The sequence below is a fragment of the Meleagris gallopavo genome, chromosome 11 (genome assembly GCF_000146605.3).
Source record: "Meleagris gallopavo isolate NT-WF06-2002-E0010 breed Aviagen turkey brand Nicholas breeding stock chromosome 11, Turkey_5.1, whole genome shotgun sequence".
Lineage (NCBI taxonomy): Eukaryota > Metazoa > Chordata > Aves > Galliformes > Phasianidae > Meleagris > Meleagris gallopavo.
The window spans coordinates 12,760,358-12,772,441 of record NC_015021.2 but is presented as its reverse complement, the minus strand read 5'-3'; the positions used below and the strand labels follow the sequence as shown (position 1 = coordinate 12,772,441).

The following is a 12,084-nucleotide window of genomic DNA, read 5'->3' as shown; positions in this document are numbered from 1 at the left end:
GTTTCCTCACCCCTTGGGGGCAAAGAAATCAGGGATCAGATTCTCCAGGGAATGAACAACTCAAAAGTGGTCCCTCCTGTAAGGGAGCAAGTATTTGGAGCAGTGGATTTCAGTGTCTGGGGACGCAGAGTAGGGATTGAAGAAGACATTGATGGGCATTAAACTAACCAAGGGCACCTTGATCGTCACTATGTTGGAAGGATATATGAAAGACCTCATCAAATTCTGAGCACTCACCACGACCTGATGGTGCTTAAACGGAGCTGCAACCATCTTGGTGTTAAGTGAAGACACCAGAGGTTGTTCTTGGAAGGTCTCTATTTCTGCCAGGAACGGGGTAGGCTGACAGCATGATTTCCCCACTGTTCTATCAGTACACGCATAGGAATTAATCGCAAGTTTCTGTACCTACAAAGAAGACTATCCACAGATAGGTAAAACTTTACTGATATTTCCTGACCTTGAAGATCCCTTGACAAAACTTTCCTCTGTATTTTAAATGCTGTTTCTATATTGTTGATGAACCCTTCAGTCACGCCTAGTGAAAATCCTTCAGACATTCAGAATATCGGAGATTGGCTATTTGGACAGGTGACAAGCACATTTCTGCTAAGCCAATATTTTTCATATCAAGAGTCACCAAGCAATGGCAATAGGAGTGAAACAAGATGAGAGCTGGAGATATCGCCCCGGCTCCCAGCTGATTTCCTGAGTGTCCTGCCAAGCCACAGTGTGCTTCTGTGCTTGATTAATTTATATCGGGAGTTTCTGAAAACAAAAAGTGTAATGCTCAGCTTCTAATCAGAGCGTAAAGGTCCCGCAACTGATCAGCAGGCAGTGAACGCTCAACTGCACTGCGAGATACTCATTCTTCTGAGATCTTCTGCCAATAATGATATTTTCACTGTGCAGCTCCTTAAACGGAGACAAATAACTTCAACAGTAGGGCAAAGAGCCTCCCACAGCTGTGACTCCCATGTAATCTGGGACCTCTGTGCTGGTCTTTCCAGCACACAGATTCACACTAAGGTTGGAAAAGACCTCTAATATCATCTACTCCAACTGTAAACCCATCACCATCATGCCCACTAACCCATGTCTCTCAGTGCCACACATACTGGAGTTTCCATATGAATTTGCGTGGATGGACCTTCCTCCATCCTGCATCTTCCAGGCTCTCCAGGCACCGTGAAAGTACAGAGCAGTGGCTAACAGAAATAGTTGCTATTAAAAGGTTTCTCGCTACATTACTCTTTATGTAGACTCTCACTTTACACCGAAAGGGCCACCTTTTTCTAATGCATGCGTGCACACTCAGTAAGCTGTGGAAGTACAACTTTATTACCATGGATTTACCTCAAAGGGTAAAACTGAGTCAAAAATCAATTCGGGTTTGCTGACAAAAAGCAAAATGCTAATACTGGTGTTAGGGAATCAAAATGTCACTTCTTAGCACCTGCATGAATATTAATCATCTCATTTTTTACATAATATTTTCCTTCCTCTGCTCCACAGTTACTTTGCAGAGCAGCTCATAGTTTTCTGAGCTTGGCCTGGAACCAATTCATGCCATTTTGTCTGTCAGGTGTGGCTTCACATTTGGAGGTGAGAGCCCCTTGGCATTAAAATTAATTGATTTTGAATGGTTCTGTGAATTTTGTCATCAGCTCAGTAATAAGTCCCAGCTTTAATGGTTTCAGATCAGCATATGTAATAACACAGTGGATGGTCACAAGAGGAAATCTGACCCTGGATTTTCAGACCTGAAAGCATCAGTCTTTCCCACTTTAATTAAAATCACAGACAGACTATCCCTGAATACAGTACAGCCTTGGATGTCCATCTCCCAAGACAGATATTTAGCAGTTTTGACGTGTAGTTTGTGAACTTACTAAGGCTATGAAACAGTTTTGGCAGCTTAGCTCCCATGGAGTGTCAAAGGGAATTAGGCACCTAAGTAATTTTAAGCACATCTATAAATCCCACACAACTTCTGTAAGCATCTTTCCACATCCAAATGCTACTGGAAATCTGTGTTGAAAAACAGATGAAGTAAAAGAATGGTTACAAACAGTAAGTAACCTAACTATTGGTATTGTTAAAGACTTAGAAATTAATAAGGTGTATTAAATATATTTATTAATTATTAATATTAATAACAACAGCAACAATATTAATAACAATTACAACAATATGGGACAAGGTGTATTTTACAAAAATTGTATAGCAAGCAAGCTCTTGAGTGCAGAAGTGATCAGGATTACTACCCTTGTCCAAAACTACACTAAAGTCTTCAGCTTGATCTCAGCAGACCACACAACAGCCATCTTGCATCTGCAGCTTCTTTCTGCCTGATTCTGACTGCCCGGCAGCACAGCAGCTCTGCAGCAGAGCATTAAACCTGGCTGGGCTCGCTCTCACTGTCTGAACTCATTCAAGGGGAAATACACTTCTGTGATTAACTGGGGTTATTAACAGTGCTCAATGGCTTGTAATGTCGTTGGTAATCAAATAGGTCTCAAAAAATGGAAGAAGAGGAATTGAGTTAAAATATAAAGACTACCCACAGCTCTCCATGCCAGGTTAGTGATGTGCCTACACCTACAGCTTGCTAAGCATATGCAAAAATTAATTCAGTGTACAGATGAGCACAGAATAGGATTCTAAAAGTCTTTGCTCCAAAGACATTCTCGAGCAACCAAGTCTCATTTTAATGTGAAAATGATGATATCATACAAATCATGGACTTTAGGAACAGGAAGCATCACTAGAAACCTTGAAATATTTGCTTCAAGGCAGGAAGAAATAAACCAAAACCAGTCCTTACAGATATTAGCATAGCATAGCCTTAAATGACCACAGTACATCTAACTACTTGATCCAGAGCTTTCCTAGCTAGAGAAGTTCTTCCTTCCTTTGTTGCTGAGAGTTAAACCTGCCGCTTTTTGCCCTTCCCATGATGGACATACAGAAAACTGACTGAAACCATCCTACAATTTCTGTCTGTTAATCCTGCTCCATCTGCCATTCTTCACCTGCCTGTTCTGCATCATATGTAATCTTCCCTCTTCTAAGGAGGAAAAAAACAACAAGGAAACACTCTCCATCCTTCCAGTTTTCCTCTGGACCTCTTTCTGTGGTTGTCCTATGGTTCTCCTAAAACACAGTGCCCAGAAGTGGCTCCAGTCCTTCACCAAAGGAGCACACTAACAGTGCCTTCCATATGGCATCCATTCAGAGCCAGAACAAAGGGTGCCTTTCATAAGCTCCCCGTTCATTCTTGACTCATGTTCAATTTGTGGTCTGCTGTAAGCTCCTGTTCCTTCCCTGCAGTGTTGCTGCCTTTGTTATTTTTTATTCTCTATCTGTGCACTTAAGTTTTCTTTGTAGAGCGTTAACTCATGAGAAACTCATCTTTACTGGATTCTACTCTATTGATTTTCAGTACTTCTCCAATGTATCAAGATAATACTTGAATTCTAACCTCATCTTCCAAAATGAATCCCAATTTGGTACAATTCACACACATTGTTTTTCTACAAGTATGGTCTCCTATCCCTTGCACTGTTAATAAAAAGATTGGCTTGAACCAGGCTCAGGACAGATTCCCCAGAACACGTTCCACATTCAGCTGCAATGTACTTTTACTTCAGGCCTGTTGGTTGCTCTACCAGAAAGGAAGTTGCATTGGTCTGAAATGATCTGCTGCAGCATTTCATGTGCTTTAAACTAACACAAGATCTGAGTCCTGGAAGACACAAGCAAAGCTCATCACCCTGAATCCTGACTGAAGTCAATGAGTAGACATAATGGAACTGAACGTAGAATAAAGCCTGGATTTTTCAAACTTTGATGCTTTTTAGCATAAATCTATTCTAAAAACATGGGTTTAGGCACTTAATGGTACTGGAGTGTGAAAAAAAACAAGATAAGTCTATAAAAAGTGGATGGACTTTCATGCACCTAACTCTTTCTACAAAGCTTCGCTGTATTCCCCACCTTAATAATTATTGCCCCTTGGAACAGCCCTTCTGCGTCCTTGCTTTCTGTCTTTTTTATTTTTTTAACCCATCTTTAGTTATATCTTCCCAACCTAGCTCTGCCGGTTATTTGAAAGCTGCCTACCTAAGTGATTTGCTAATGTGCTCTGTTGACAGAGGTGGGCTAGGATGGCTGGGAGGAAGGGCAAGCTCTGAGGAGAAGAAACAAGCAGGTCCCTGGAACAGGTTCAAGTTTTGTTAATGAGCCTGACAGGTGAATGGAAGAAGCCAAGTGTCTATCTGGCTTATCAGCAAGGACCCCTTCTAACCTCTAGTTAATTGGCTTATATCGATTTTTAGGATAAGAGAAATTTCTGTTAGATTGTAAGTAATTTTAGCAGAGATGCTGGATCACTAATAAGTTCGGATTCTCTCCATTCAGCAATGAAGATTCCTCTATTTGCATTTTTCTAAGTTTCAGCTTCTTCCAGAGCTGAAGATACGCACAGGACAAGGACTGGATACAAAAGAAGTGCTTTAACTCTGGGCTGTACTGATGTTCTTGGGGCTCTGCACTTGCTGGGTGTTTCTTCAGTTCAAAGCCCTTGAAGTAATGAGAGTTGTGGTGAAGCCCACTGGTGATGTTATCAGAGCATAGGATGTAACACTACTTGCTATATAACATTATGAGAATATTAGAGGATACAAGACCTGCTAGCTCTAGTCTTGGAGGACTATGCAAGGACTGGAAGAAACCAAACCATGTGATGTCCAGCTCTGGAACTAACACTGAAAAACGTGCAGAAGATAGAAGTTCTTTACTCCTGTTGCAAGAGCAAGGTGAAATGCAGATGAGAGGTTGAGCTTCTGGAAGACAGCAAGTCATTACAGAGATATCAAGAGATTATATCAGTAATGTCAAAACATATTTTATGATTTTAGGGCTTAAATCAGACTTTCTATCTTAAAAACCATTATCCAACCCAGCAGGAAGGATAGCATAGAGCTGGTAGATTATCTCAATCCTATCTGCCAGACAGATTTTTTTTCCCCTCCTCTGAATAGGCAATGTACAGGCTTAGATAGGACTACAGGACTGACCTAGTCTGGCAGTCTCTGTGCTTTGTTTTATGGTTATCACAAGGAAAAGCCAGCTCTAGCTGTGTCTGCCATACTAACGATGCACAAGAATCCACAAATGACTGAGTTTCGCAAACTCCAAAGTTTGCGAAACCTCCAAAGAGGGTTGACATACAATAACAAAAAACAGAAAGGCAAAAGAAGAAGCTGACAAGGCATGCTCTGTTCATTTACTTGACATGAGTAGTTTGGTTTTTAATTATGCATGCCACTGCTTCACAGGGTGCTGGGGACTGTTCCACTGTAGCTTATTGTGAAAAGTAATTTAATTCTCAGTAAGAGGAATCCTCACTGCTACTCTGCCACGGCTGCTAAATCCTTGCTTGAGATCAAAATATAAACCACCACTGCTGAGCGAGCGGACAGGCTCTGCACAAGCCAGGGAAACACACGTGGATACACAGCACTTCAGAGTGGCAGATAACTGCTGATCACGGGAGCTGTACACCCAACAAAATCATTAAATCAACTTCAATCACTAAAATGTAACCCGTAGATACACGACAACGTGTAGTTTTATAGGTAAATGTATGCAAAAATGCCTCTGTTTGGTCTAAGTCTTACAGATTTAACTGGAAGATAAATTGTCCCACCACAGATTAGAGCACAGATTGCAGGCTAAGAGCACTGCAGACCGGGAGGAGCCCACAAACCCTGCTGCTTGTCTCCAGCAGCCCCAGCCTTCAGGTGGGACCGACAATACCAGCAACAGATTTTACTGTTTGAATGCAAGAACTCTTCCTATACGTAGGAACTGTCACATCAGAGGAGACGAGGGGCTGCCCGATAAAGCATCCCCTCTAAGCAGCACCGTCTGCTCTTGCGGAGCGTGCAAGTGCTCCCACCACGGCAGTAATGGCATAACTTGCCTCAGGGAAAATTCCCTCCGTACCCTCAAAACGCAAAGGTTGGCTTAAATGAAAAGTCATTACATCAATTCCTCAGCTCCTGGGGAAGCCAAATCCACAGCCGCAGCATTTTTGAACCTCCACATCATACCACAATGCAGTTCATTGCAGAAAAGGAGATTGAACTGATGCATAAAAAGGTAATAGATTTTTAAGTAATAGAAGGGAAGATAATGTGGCCTATAAAGGGCTATCATAAAAAATGTCACACACTGACCAAGGACGGAAAATGACACAGGCAGGTCTGCCTGGACACATCTCAACTGCAAAGATAAAAAACACCAAAAAAATAAGCAAAGAAATGTCAGCATCACTCCATCATCCCCCAACACTTGTGTCCGTGGGACCGTGACTGCCACAGTTCCACATGGACATCCCCACCTGAGCCTCTCCCATCCCTGCAAGCAGCAGCAGGACGGCTGGATTAACCTCCCGCAGCACGTTTGATGTGCACAGAAACCCTGCCAAGGCAGCCTGTCACTTATTAAGAACATTTGTCAAGGTTGTTAAACAACCTTGACAACAAACCCACAGGCAGCAACAGCAGCAGAAGGGGGCCTGCGATGCTGCCTGCATTTGCTTTATTAAACATAGCTTCATTTGATTCAAACGTCAAATGAACTGGTTGTGATCTTGCCGGTCTGAGGGCTGATGCAAAAGAATCATAGCCTGCACAGGTGGCTGCTTCTCACCTACAGAAAATCTTCTAAAACCTCACCTGGGAGTAGCCACACATACTGGCAGAGCTCCTTCCTGTACCCTCAGCCCTCTTCCCAGAGCTGCTCTGGGGCCTTCCAGGAATTATGCTCCATCTCTTCCCCATCTTTCTACCCACAGCTGAGCTCCCCAGATGAGCTCTTCATCTTCACATAGCACGGGTAGCAAGGAAAGAGGCTGCACTTGGCCTGATTTTAGTGGCTAAGGACTGTCCCCATGCACTGCAGCTTCTCTTCAACACAGATAAGAAAACTTTTATTTTTCCTCTTTATTTTTTCCATTTAGCAATCAGCTGCTGGAAATAACAACTAGCAGTTTTCCCAGTGCACAGCATACCAGTTTTACTTATGCTTTTATAGTGTATTCATTAACCAGTCAGCAACAGGCAATGTCTGCTGCCCTGTGCACTCACCGTGCAGAGCACTGGGACTCAGAACACAGGTTATATAGAATGAAGTGATATTTGATGCTAGCTATATAGGGTGAGTTGAGTGTTAATTAATTTGTGACTCATAAGGTTGTTTGCAGTGTCTGGGTGTATTCAGCGACGCTCATATTAGGGATTAAGAAGTTATTATAACAACAGGAGGTTGGTGATGGCTTAATTAACAAAACTATTAGCACCATTTTGGTCCACATATGCATAGTTCAGCTGTATTGCTAGAAAATTCGGGGCATTAACCTGGTTTAAGGCTCATTCCAAGAGCTCAGATCTGCTCCCCCACACATGCATATCCTTGTTCCTCCTCTCAAATTCAGCTTGAATAGAATCATTTCATCCAGTAGAGACAAGGAAATCAGTGTAACAGAATGTGTGAATGGCAACTGAGAAATTATGTATTTTGTGAACAGAAGAGGAGAGCAAGTGAATTCTCTGATGGATATATTCTTCCAGATAAAGAATCTTTCTGGGATTGGAACATACCATCTGGCAGAGAACAAGAGCCACTAAATAATAGTCTGTCAAAATGTTATGAGCTTTAGTTTACATTTATATAAAATTGTGGTCTCTTTATGTAAAGTTTGAACACAGTCTCTGATTTCTGTCCTCCATAGCTATGAAATTAACATTGTTACTGTGCCCTTTGGCATTTTCTATTATGTCCTTTAAGTTTGATCTCTTTAAAGAAGCATTTTGTAGGACTCAGGGTGGATATTCTGTGAATTTCTATCTAATAAAAGTCAATGGCATAATTACCTGTAATCGCAGAAGAAGAGAAATGAGGACCAGGTTATATACCCTTCCCCATCATTTGATCCTAGGAGACTCTGATGCCTCATCAGTGGTGATATTGAAATGCTTTACATCTGTATTACAGCTTTGAGATAAGTTACACTCCTTTTCCTAGATGTTCAAGATGTATAATTTGTTTATTTCTGGCTGAAACACATGGTGGGTACTCCACTGTCACCACCAGCCATGAGAGCCAGGTTGGGATCTCACTACAGAACTCAGCTGATTTTTCCTTGATTGGTGGTTTCCATTCCTAAAGAGTTTACATAAGCCAGTTTTCAACCTGAAAACTGGAACACAAACACCCATGTTTGGACACCTGTGAATTCATCACTGAGTAGTAAGACCTCCAGAAGAACGGGACAGAAATCAGAACCTTTAACCAAGTTTAACAGGCAGCCTGATAAAGAAGAGTCTGCAGGACCCTACCCTCAATGCAGATAAGGCAGAGTTAAAGATTATGGACTTCTAAGGCTTTTTCATTCCCAGTCATTCTGAAGATCAAAGGCTGAGCCATCTCCTCCCTTGGCAAGGAGAGGAACAATGTTAGTGTCAGCAATGAATCAGCCTTAGCACATATGAAAAAAGATACCTTTTTTTTTTTTCCTCTGAGCTTTATTATCCAAGTACCAGGAGAAATCTTAGTCAGGATGAAAAACTGTACTTCTTGATGTACACTAAATATCTACCTTCAGGTTTAAGACATTATTTTTCTTTCTTTTATGTCTTTAAGCTGGGATAATTTAAAATCAAACCAGAGTGTATTAGGAATAGAAAATATTACTGAAATGCAAGATGAATCTGAATCGATACCTCCAGTCCCAAATTAACAGAATTTCATCCACAGCTGCAACAAGGAACTGCAAAAACAGGCACTGCACAGTCAGGCCAAAGTGATGTGGAAACTGGGTATTGAGCATATGGATCTATGTTCATGTTTTACAGATGAAAGGTATGGTCAGCCCGCTGTGTGTGGCACACTGAGCTGTGGGGTCCCAGCTGGAACATTACTTCATCCTCAGTTTTAGCCCAGATAGGGACAGAGCCCCATGCTGATGGGAGAAAAGCCTATCCACAACAGCTTTTGCAATAAACACAGAAAGATAACTTAAAACAATGTGTAACCTGTATAAACCACTGGATCACCCCACTAGTGCTTTGTTTAGAAACCGAAGCTACGCATTGCTCATGCAGCAATGAAAAATTATCAGCACCACAGTTTTACTGGGGCCAGTCTCCAGCCTCCAGGACATGTCTATCTGCCTCTATAGGTGCTGGCAGGAGACACATCCAGGGAAGATAACCCTGTTCTCCCAGGAAAGATAATGCTTTCTCAGTGTGTCTTTCTCAGGATTGCCTTCAGGCTTTCAGCACACAGCTACTACCCCTTCCTGCTCCCACTTGACCAATGAATCAGCTAATAAAATAGGTGGCTTGAACAACTACAAAGAAAACATCACTGGAAGTTTCTTCTATATTTGAATTTATACTGGGGAAAAAAAAGTCTTGAAATGAACAAGGATGAGATGCTAGGGAAGGAGGAGGAAAGCAAGTTCAACTCGCATTTCCTTGCCAAGAAAATCTAGCAAAAACATCCAGCTAATTCTCCTTTCTGAAAGACTAATATTGATTTTAGACTAATTATATGTAAATGAAGACATTAAAATTCCCCATTATTTGAAATTAGTCTTTTTTTTTTTTTTTTTTAAACAAGCCTCTTGTGATGGGCAAGAACAAGAGGAGATGCCTAGAAAAGATAAAGGGGTTTGATGCATCTCCCCCATTCTTCACAACACCTCAAACAAACTGTGACACAACAAGATCTAACCTTAAATCCTCAGCCACATCCCTAAGGAATCTGATCCGAATTTGTTTAAAAGCTCTTCTTCCATCTAGAAATTACGCTTTTACTTTTCTTTCATAGAATCACAGACGTTGGAAAAGAGCAGTAAGATCACCCAGACCAACCATCAACCCAACACCAATCACCATGTCCACTAATCAGGTCCCTCATGTCACACCTACACTTTTCACTTTACTCTTTAACATTCAGAAATTTCAAGTGCTGCACAAGATTTGGTTGCAATAATACTTGGTTCCAAGAATGTGGTGCAGTTAAGTTTTGCCACTGCTCTATTCTCACTAAGATGTTTCAGATAGAGGTGCACAGCCAACAGAATACAGGACAGGGCTGCAAGGAACACCTCACAGCCTGAGAAACTGTGTATATGACACTGGAAACAAATGACCAGCCTTGGTAGGCAAAGCTTATTTTTCTGGAAATGTCTGGAATGTTCTTGTTCAAAGCAGGACAAAATATACATATATATATCAGGAAAGGCAGAATCAGTCACAGCAGAAAGGACATTTTCAATCAAATTATAACGTTATGATGTATCGATGCCAAAATTAATTTTTTTTCATTCCATCTAATGGAAAAAATGCAATATCTTATAAATGGTGTCATTCTCCTTTTGAAAAAAATACTTTTCTGAAACTCAGTTCTGACAACTAGAAAACGCATTAGATGAAGGACTGGAAAAAGCTATCTCTATCACCTACTCCAACCGCTGGATTATACCAAGCACATTTTTGTGTGGTATCAGTGCCTGTAACCTTTAGATTTGTTCCAGTTTTCACAAGCATGCAGAACTGGGAGTATAAAACTGTTTTCGCACTTCCGCAGCATCTTTTGTCCCAACATGTCTCACTAATTATACACCTTTTAATGAAATGCATCCCTGCTGGATGAAGAGTAACACACACCATCACCGATAGAAATAGAAGGTATGAGGAACCAGGCTATTTGAACGCAAAGTGTCAACTAGTCAGAAATGTGTTGAGCAATTACACAAGCTGGGGCAGGACCCTCTGTTTTAATCATATCTAGGATAACATTGAATATAGCATATTCACAGAATATAGCAATTTTTATCCTTTGCTAAACCCAAGGCTGCCTGAAAAATGAATGGAGTCTCTGTTAATGCCGTATGACACAGTACATTAACAACAGAGAACAATTTCAGTGTATCCTATACGGACTGATCTGGAGATGAAGTTCTCAAAAGGCAGCCTGGCAAATGCAACATCCTTTTAGCGTGTATTGTGAAAGGGCAATAAATTAAAAACATCAATATGGATAGCAGAAATCAGAGCCTGTGGGGCAATCTTGTGCTGAATTAAAACAAATACCACCTTGACTACAGCTTAGGGAAATGGCAGTGGCATTATATTTCATTTTAATAGACTGCAGAGAAGTTTGCCTGGGGAGAAATGAAAGTGACTTGATTATCCCATTGTGTTAACTAACATCCTTTCACATTCGGGCTCTGTCCCTAAACCAATTTAAAACCCTACTATAAGAGGCTTTTCAAAAGAGAGAACTGGGTTAAAAAGCATTCAGAGCAGCCACTCTGCTCTGACTATTTATCTTGTGTTGTTACAAGGAAACATCCATGTGGTTTTAGAAATTGCAGCAGAAAGAAGACAGAGGAAAAGCATCTGATGCCAGCAGCCTGCATTCAAACAGAATTACTATTGTCTGGGGTCTTGCAAAGGGCTGCAGTTGAGTCCAACCAACGTTCTCTCCAAAATACAGCACCACGCTTGTCCAAAGCACTCCACCACCTTCTCTGCTTTGTCTGCCCGCTTTCCTCACCCTCCAGGAACAATTGCAAATCCAGAGGAGAAAATGCACTCATGCAAGCCCTCGGCTGCTTTCCTACTCAGTTGCTTGCACACAAACCATTCTGTCTGCTCCAGCACTTCTCCAGAGCTTGGGACTGGTACTTGTAGCACGCCGTGGTTTATGCACGCTTCACAAAGTGGTGCAGCTGTGCAAGACAGGCTTGTTTCTGCAGGACTTGATGGACCTATGGGACCAAGGAGTGCCCTGCTCCTACCCTGTCATGCTACTGCTGAATCACAGAATCATTAAGGATAGAAAAGATCACGAAGATCACCTAGTCCAACTGTCCACCTCTACCAATATTGCCCGCTAACCACATCCCTCAGTGCCACATCTCCATGGTTCTTGAATACCCCCAGGGACATTCACCCCACCACCTCCCTAGGCAGCCTGTGCCAGTGCATCACTGCTCTTTAG

At 41.7% G+C, this 12,084-nt stretch overlaps 1 protein-coding gene across 2 annotated transcripts in view; it reads right to left on the bottom strand.

Annotated features, from left to right (window-relative positions):
• Positions 1–12,084, bottom strand: part of FGF12 (fibroblast growth factor 12) — a 116,417-nt gene that overhangs the window by 22,485 nt on the left and 81,848 nt on the right. The gene's annotated exons all lie outside the window — the stretch shown is intronic.